The sequence below is a fragment of the Limulus polyphemus genome, unplaced genomic scaffold (assembly GCF_000517525.1).
Source record: "Limulus polyphemus unplaced genomic scaffold, Limulus_polyphemus-2.1.2 Scaffold2693, whole genome shotgun sequence".
NCBI lineage: Eukaryota > Metazoa > Arthropoda > Merostomata > Xiphosura > Limulidae > Limulus > Limulus polyphemus.
The window spans coordinates 1,987-10,822 of NW_013668303.1; the positions used below are offsets into that span (position 1 = coordinate 1,987).

At 30.3% G+C, this 8,836-nt stretch overlaps 1 protein-coding gene across 1 annotated transcript in view; it reads left to right on the forward strand.

The window, feature by feature from the left end:
* Window positions 1-797: 797 nt before the first annotated feature.
* The window catches only part of LOC106467651 (sex peptide receptor-like), an 18,280-nt gene continuing 10,241 nt past the window's right edge, over window positions 798-8,836 (forward strand). Inside the window, exon 1 of the mRNA XM_013928023.2 lies at window positions 798-952. The gene's annotated coding sequence lies outside the window, so the exon portion shown is untranslated. The remainder of the gene's footprint in view (window positions 953-8,836) is intronic.

An 8,836-nucleotide genomic window follows, 5' to 3' on the forward strand; every position in this document is an offset into this window, starting at 1 on the left:
AATTTTTCATGTCCTAAGATAACCTTTCATTAATCATGAATTTACAAAACTTCCGTTCCGGGGACGGGTACTCCAGCTAGCAATATAATATGTTTTAATATGGTTTTTGTTTGGCGCGTATTTGATTGAGATTGATGTTTATTATCATATTTACAAAGTGTCTTTTTTTTTAGATTGATGTTTATTATCATAGACACTTTGTAAATATGATAATAAACATCAATCTCAACAAAGACACTTTGTAAATATGATAATAAACATCAATCTCAACAAAGACACTTTGTAAATATGATAATAAACATCAATCTCAACAAAGACACTTTGTAAATTTGTTGAGATTGATGTTTATAATACCGGCTTCTAAAAAGATTACCCATTTATATTGAGTGTCAGTTACTTCGATTTCAGAAGAACAAAAGTAATTTTAATCACAATCGATAATTTCAAAAAACGTATTTAACAAAGACAAACAAATTAAAAATATTGTGAATCTATATTATTCGAATTATTTTTTGAAGAAGGCTCTTATATCTTGTAATATTTCTAAATTGAAAAATTTATTCCGTAATCTATAGCTTGAGGATGTTCTGTTCTAGATGTTTCAAATTAACGAAATATCGTATAAAGCTTATTATGGTAAATTATTCTAACCTTTGTCCTTTTAACGTCGAAAATACTGGCAAGAGATCCGACAACAACGACTACAATAGAACGAAGTCCGCGCATGTCTACAAGAGAACCGCACGGGTAAGTATGAAAAAGATACTGATTCAAGTGGCGATTCTCATAGAAGCAGTATCTCAGCCATCAAGAAAGCTCTTGTGTGAAGCCTGGTTCATTTCTGTTATCAAATACAGTACAGAGAAGAAGAAACACTAAAAGATTAAAAACTTAACTGCAATTACAATTCAAACCTTATTCTCAGCCCACCAAATAAAAGGAATCATATAAGGTACGTATGTTGTTGACTTACGTTTTTCATTTGTTTTATATTTCTGTAATATAGTACACCTATTCTCAAATATGAAATATATTGATTTGACGTTAAAGTTTATAGTTTCAATTCATGCATGATACTGATTACAGAATAGCATATGTGTAATTGAAATTGAAATTCTAGCAAAACGTCTTTGAACGACGAGAAAATAAATTATCCAGCATTCAGCCAAGATGTCTAGTATCATTTGAACAATTATAATGTGATTTACTATTTCACAACAAAGTATATTGTGCAAATATTTGTTCTTATTTTCACATTGTTTGAAAAAGCTTTATTTTTTGTTTCGTCCTTAAGAGGGATTCTAGCTAGTGTAATTGCATTCTACTTATTTAGGATTCAGTATACAGGTCTGTTTTCATAGATAATATTTTGCACTTAGCCGTCGATATATAAATATGCATTCTTTTGGATTTGAAAGGTTGTAAACATTATATAGTCATTCCTCAGACGTTACTATAAAAAAAAGACGCATTTTTCTCAAGAAGCCGACATGGCAAAACGTCGAACAAATTAAAAATTATTTACTGGAGATAAGTCTAATTTTTCATAATATAAATACGTATAAAAGTGATAGGTTTAAAATTAAATATTGTTATTGAAAATATTTGTCACTTTATCGTTTATTCAATTACTATTTTTTGCTAGTTTCTTCGGATATGAAATAAGTTTCGCGTGAAATGAACGTTAAAGTTATAAATTATGATAAGGTATTAAAAACCTAGAATTTACACGTACATACATAAAATGAGAATTGAAAGAGCTGATTCATTAGTTGACATGGCGAAACGTCGAGAAAATGAAAAAAAGGAAATATGTTTAATTTGCTTAATACAAATAAGCAAATAAAATACAGGTTTGAACTTAACGTTAGAATTTTATGTTTATATAATGAAATAAATATCTCTATAGAATGCTGCTAGGCCTGACTATGAGAAGTAAAAGCTTATAAATAGTTTAATTAGATCTTCTAAATAGATACAGTATTCACAGGTTTGGTTATTGTTGAATCGCAACTGTTTATGAAAAAGCTGGCTCGGCAGCATGAATTTTGTAGAAATAGAAACCAACAACGTCGATACATGAATGCAATACAATTGAATCATTGTAAAAGAATAATAGATTGGTTTATATTCCATTGTTCTGTTTTATACAGTGATGTTATTTTGTTGAATAAATTCAGCGTTTTGTTCTATCAATACCTAAACGCTAGGCACTACCAGTTAACTTACTTTGGTAGCTCTACCTGCTGTTTTATTCTATCAGTACCTAAACGTTAGGCACTACCAGTTAACTTACTTTGGTAGCTCTACCTGCTGTTTTGTTCTATCAGTACCTTAAGTCTAGGTAGGCACTACCAATTAACTTACTTTGGTAGCTCTATCTTCTGTTTTATTCTATCAGTACCTAAACGCTAGGCACTACCAGTTAACTTATTTGGTAGCTCTACCTGCCGTTTTATTCTATCAGTACCTAAACGTTAGGCACTACCAATTAACTTACTTTGGTAGCTCTACCTTCTGTTTTGTTCTATCAGTACCTAAAGTCTAGGTAGGCACTATTAGTTAACTTACGTTGGTAGCTCTACTTACCATTTTGTTCTATCAGTACCTAGAGGCTACCAGTTAACTTACTCATATTTTACTTCTTTTTTTCCGCTTTAAATTCAAAGACCTCTTATCGAGGGTTCACGATGAGCGGGTTGATTACGAGTTCACGCAGGTATAATTCACTTGACGGGAAGCTAGCTAGCTTTGTCCTCCGTTATCTACCAGCCACACACACACCGGATTTTCCACCGTGACGTTATGTAATGTTTTCGTAAAAATGGTGTGATTGTTATAACGCTTATCAATCGGAAAATTTCAGATATTTGACCAGAAACATTTACAAAGTTCGAACATTACAACTCATTTAACGTGAGTGGATTCTCATCAGTGAATTCTATTAGTAGTTCGCTATAGTCGGTGTGCTATAAACTTCGAAAGCTATAACATACTCTCTTTTGGCGCGTCGAGTTGGTTATATTTATAGGCTGCAGAGACTTTCTAGCAAAATTCAGAATATGTAACAATACAAATTTAAGCGTTTACGTACACACATATATTGTTGATTCTTACTCTCGAGAATCTTCTACAACTTTGGAGAATAGACGGAGTTTTGCAAACATATTTAACAGTATAAGTTATGTATGTTTCTAAATATACATTTAATCTAAACAAACGTTGACATTAAAATAAATATATAATAACAAATTCGTTACACTTAATGCTATGTAATTGTAAAAATATCAGCAACATAATAATTATAAATAGATAAAATATTATATATATGAATATTATAAACGATAAGGATTTAGGTTTAATTGGTTTCTTCTTAGATCACCTGTGTACTCTTCTCATCTCATAGACAAAGAATATCATAAAGAATATCATTGTAACCACGTTTTTTATTTCAATTATTTCGTCCTATTATTATATCCCCTGCAATACTTGGAACATTTTTCAATTCTCAGTTATCCTCAGACCGATTTCTAAAAGAGGGTTAAGACCTGCAAAAAAATTTTAAAAATCGTAATTTTCAATTGACACTCGGTATTGAGTGCACCCAATTGATGGTTCAGTGCATTGTAATCATTACTGAATTTCGATTTCTTATGTACTGGTTTATGACATTATGTACTTTTATTTAGCTTGCTGTGCAGAATTGGTTTTATATGTTTATAAGATACGTTTGCAGTTTGGATCTATATAGTTTACTTGTTTTAAGATACGTTTGTAGTTTGGATCTATAAAGTTTACTTTTTTATAAGATAGGTTTGTAGTTTGGATCTATATAGTTTACTTGTTTATAAGATACGTTTGTAGTTTGGATCTATATAGTTTACTTGTTTTAAGATACGTTTGTAGTTTGGATCTATATAGTTTACTTGTTTTAAGATACGTTTGTAGTTTGTATCTATATAGTTTACTTGTTTATAAGATACGTTTGTAGTTTGGATCTATATAGTTTACTTGTTTTAAGATACGTTTGTACTTTGGATCTATATAGTTTACTTGTTTATAAGATACGTTTGTAGTTTGTATCTATATAGTTTACTTGGTTATAAGATACGTTTGTAGTTTGGATCTATATAGTTTACTTGTTTTAAGATACGTTTGTACTTTGGATCTATATAGTTTACTTGTTTATAAGATACGTTTGTAGTTTGGATCTATATACTTTACTTGCTTGTGTTCAAACGTTCTTATTAAGCAAATAATTTTAAAGCTCAATGTAAAAGCAAAATTGTCCTCAATAAGCTGAACCGTTAACGTCTAGTGGGAAGTAAGAGTAAAAAATACTTAAATATTTACTAACAGTAATACTGTTGGCATCATCGAGTAAGAAGTTCATAATTCCTCAGTCTTCTGCAAAACCATGAAACGCTACGAGATGGATTTTGTTTTCAGATTTTGACATGCGTAGTTAAATTACACATTAGCTGTAAAACAATATATTTTTATTTTGATATTATGCTGTTTACATTCCTCTTACTCTCTCCAAAACATAATTGAACAATGTCATTAAGCACCTAAATAGACACTGTAGGCTAAGCTTTTTTTATCAAATAATAATAAATCTATAACTATACAGATAAATTAAGTAAGTAAGTGTCTTACTAATTATACATCCTGCAGATGATATTGTATAAGTTGATTTTATTTTAAAACTATTTATTATTTTAGATTAGTTTTAGATTTAGAAGTTATTTCGTAAACATTTGTTTTCACATAATTCGTGTTGTGTTGATGCCACATTTAAGATTTGCTAATGTTAGTAGAGGGGGGTGAAAACTGTACAGTTCAATCATGAGCAGTTTTCATTCTTCTCACTGCATTAGCTTATACATATTTAATTACTCGAGTCTTATACGTATCTATTGGTGTAATACTGTTTGCAGTTATCTAGAGTCAATGCGATGCTAATTGAGGAAATGTCTTTTTGATAAAGTATCTTTTACGTTATTTTGTGCACGCTGTTTGCGTAAGATATAAATTTTCACGAAAATTGCAAACAGAAAATAATTTACATTTATTCTTAAATGTTATTTATTATACTGATTCTACAAGCTAATAAACATGCTAATACGTGTAACATGTTAATCTGTATAAAGTTATTGTGAATTCCTTCATTTTTAACAGATGTTGCTGCTATGGAAGAAATACCTGAAACATTTTTCACTGAACCACATGAAACGAATTCCTGAATCTAAAATGTAAATTCTCGGTATTAGATAGTGAATTAATTTATCACATTTGTTTATATGTTTTCTTATAATGGTTTGATTGTTGTTAAAGAACGAAGCTACACACTGATGTTTAGTGCTGTAAGCCCTCAGACGTACCGCTTAGCCGCAGGGTGGATCTTCTACAGTAAGATTTTATTGAGGGTAAAGTAAATCAAGTTTGATTTACTCACTTTATACTGTACTTGTAAAAAACTTAATTAGACATATACAATATATGTAACAATTGAGTGTCAAGTAAATCAAGTTTGATTTACTCACTTTATACTGTACTTGTAAAAAACGTAATTAGACATATACAATATATGTAACAATTCAGATAAAGGAATGATTAAATTAAGATATGTTTTGTAATTTAAAAGGGTACATATTTAAACAAGACACACTACAACTTGTTGTCTCTCTTCAATTAATAGAAAACAAAACAAACAAACTGAAAATAAACAATATTGTCCCAATTGACTTACATTATACCAGTCTGAGACAACGTACTTCTTTCGTTAGTACTGACTTACAAATTTACTATATGATAAACAATATTGTTCAAATTGATTTACATTATACCAGTCTGAGACAAGGTACTTCTTTCGTTAGTTCTGACTTACAAATTTACTATATGATAAACAATATTGTCCAAATTGACTTACATTATACCAGTCTGAGACAAAGTAATTCGTTCGTTAGTACTGACTTACAAATTTACTATATGATAAACAATATTGTCCAAATTGACTTACATTATACCAGTCTGAGACAACGTACTTCTTTCGTTAGTACTGACTTACAGATTTACTATATGATAGAAATTTCACTTAAAAACTTTGTAGTTTCAAGAAGTAGATTAGTTTCAATATGAAACTTCAAACTTATACTCAACGTCAGAAAGCTGTACAAGCTGAAACCGTCGTAATTCTTGGAATGTAAATATTTACCTAAACGCTCGTGAAGATGTTAAATGACAAGTTTCTAGAAACTTGATACATCTGTAACTATGTTGTGTTCAGTGATAATATTTGCATTGATATTGTTCTCCTGCCGAGCATTTTAAACACGGAACTTTATTTAATGCTTTGAATATCTGACGTCATTAACAGTAGCTTCATATTTTACCAAGACGAAAATAACTGCCCGATCTTCTTAAATAATGTATACATATTCTAACACAAACAGTAGCACGTGAAAAACAACTTAATGTCTTTAAAGTTCTGCGAGCATAGCCTTGATTCTAATGAGGGGTATCTGTATCGCCTGATTGCACATGAGAGTTGTTCAAAGCGTATGCTTTTTTAAATAAAGTATATGTAAATATAAACACAATAAATTATCAAAATGAATTCGTCCATTAAACTGCCATGAAAATTTATATGTAAATATATTATTAGAACGTTTACCTAAGTTTTATATTTTTTTCATTTTATGTTTATTATTTAATTTTTTAAATTGTAATATTTCATAATGACTTGTAACATTTGTTAGTTCAGAAGTTTACTGTATCTGTGTCTGGAATGTTTTGGCTTAATGTTTTCAGCACACTCACTAAAAGTAAGGTAATAGTATACCTTATATTTGTAGACCAATTTCTTCAGAAATTTTGGGGAAATTCATAAGGATTCAGGATGAAGGTGTCTGCGATTATTTTATTTTTAATTTTAACTTGTAAAGCCTTAGAGTTTTCCTTTTATTTGATAAGGTAAAGAAAAAGTTATATTATATGTGACTAGTGTTTGCGACTCAGAAAAAAGAAAAGAAACCACGCCCCCTAAGTATTCACACTCAAACAAATATACCAAATCAAACATATAATGGCTGACTGAATGTAAATAATATCAGATTGCTTTTACGCAAGTTAAACACCACATAGATATTTGGGGCTAAAATTCCTCCACAAAACAAGAAATCCAGAGAAATGAACTAACAGTAATTGGGCAGTAAAACCCTAATAGTAAGTAGGTAATAAAACCATCTACATAATCTATTTTTATTGGTCATTTTAGTGAGAACATTTATTTTATAACTATCACATTTGGAACATTTCTAACTTATGTTTCCAAAAGAGACTTTTGAGAAGGTATGTATTAATAGCCATGCTGTTTCTTGATCTGTGGCGCCTCGAACTGAAACAACGTAAACAAATGATAGAACACCCTCCATAATGCCAAGGTTTCTACTAAGTACAGCAGGCATGAACAACAATGTTAGTTTCGTATTTCATAGTTTAGTGAAGACTGATTTTCTAAAAGGTTTTATCTTTACTTAGCGGTAGGATAGTATCCCTTAGCAAATTATCTCTTGTGTTTCAACTACAAAAAGCTTTCTACTTACACCTTATATTGTCGCACGTCCCCACTATCCTCTTCCTCATTAGCAGCGTCGTCGAAAGCAGCAACAGTAAGTACTCCATTTATTTTATGGAGTTTTCTTACTTCAGGAAGCACTATTAAGCAGTTTTTTGTTTTTTTTTAATATCGAAATAGCTGATATCTCTAGAGTTAACCTATAAATTTCCACGCTAATAACAAGGAGCTACGACAGATCGACTATATATATCTATGTTCACGTACTTCTAAAAATGGAAGTGTAAAATTATCAATAGAGGTAAAAATTAGATATTCACATCAACGTATAGGTCACATATTGATTTCCATCATGGACCAAAAAGAAATAAAAAATTGTTTAGGATTGGCATAAAAAAGCGTAGAAAAAGAAAATAGAATTATGACTGATGGTAGCCAAGCTTTTTTCGTACGGAGTGATAAACTTAAATATTCTTATTTTACTTAATTATTTTGTATTATTTACACGCTAGGAGATTTTATCGCCGGCAAAAGCACAGGCTCTCCTCCCTCTAGTTGTGGAGCTATGTCGTAAGACGTTTGTTACAACATATTACAAGTAGCTTGACGCTGTTCTTAATATCGAACAACTGACTACATTTTATATTTGTATATCTAATATATATATGTATAGGTTATGTTTTTACCGCCAGACAATACTTAAAATGGCTAATGCCTTGTTTAATTTGCAACGGGCTATCTGTTCTCTGGTCACCATTGGTATCAAAACCCAATTTTTCGCGTTATAAGCCTCCAGATTTACCACTGAGCTACCAGGGAGCTCTCTTGTTGTCTAGGTTTACGTGTGCTCGTTAATATTGTGGACCATATTAGCGGTCTCACATTACGGGAGCCTTCCATAAAAGGTTTAAATGCCTATATTTGTAAAAAAAACTTTATATTTTAACGTATAGGTATATATATTTAGATACCAATAATTCAGCTTAGAACTCACACTTACAGAGCAATTAATAAAATACAATTCAAATTTTTGTTCGTTAAAATTCGGGGGTTGATCTTTGCGGTGCACACAGGTAATTCACTGTGCTAAAATAAACGAGCGTTATTGTTTGTATAAAACTAATAATATATATATATATATATATATACTGTTAGCTACCGAAACAGTTATTACTTTTATTTGATTTCATAAGTAGTACATTTATTCATGGCAGTAAGGTATTAGAAATTTAAAGAATAGTTTTTGTTTGAAAATTT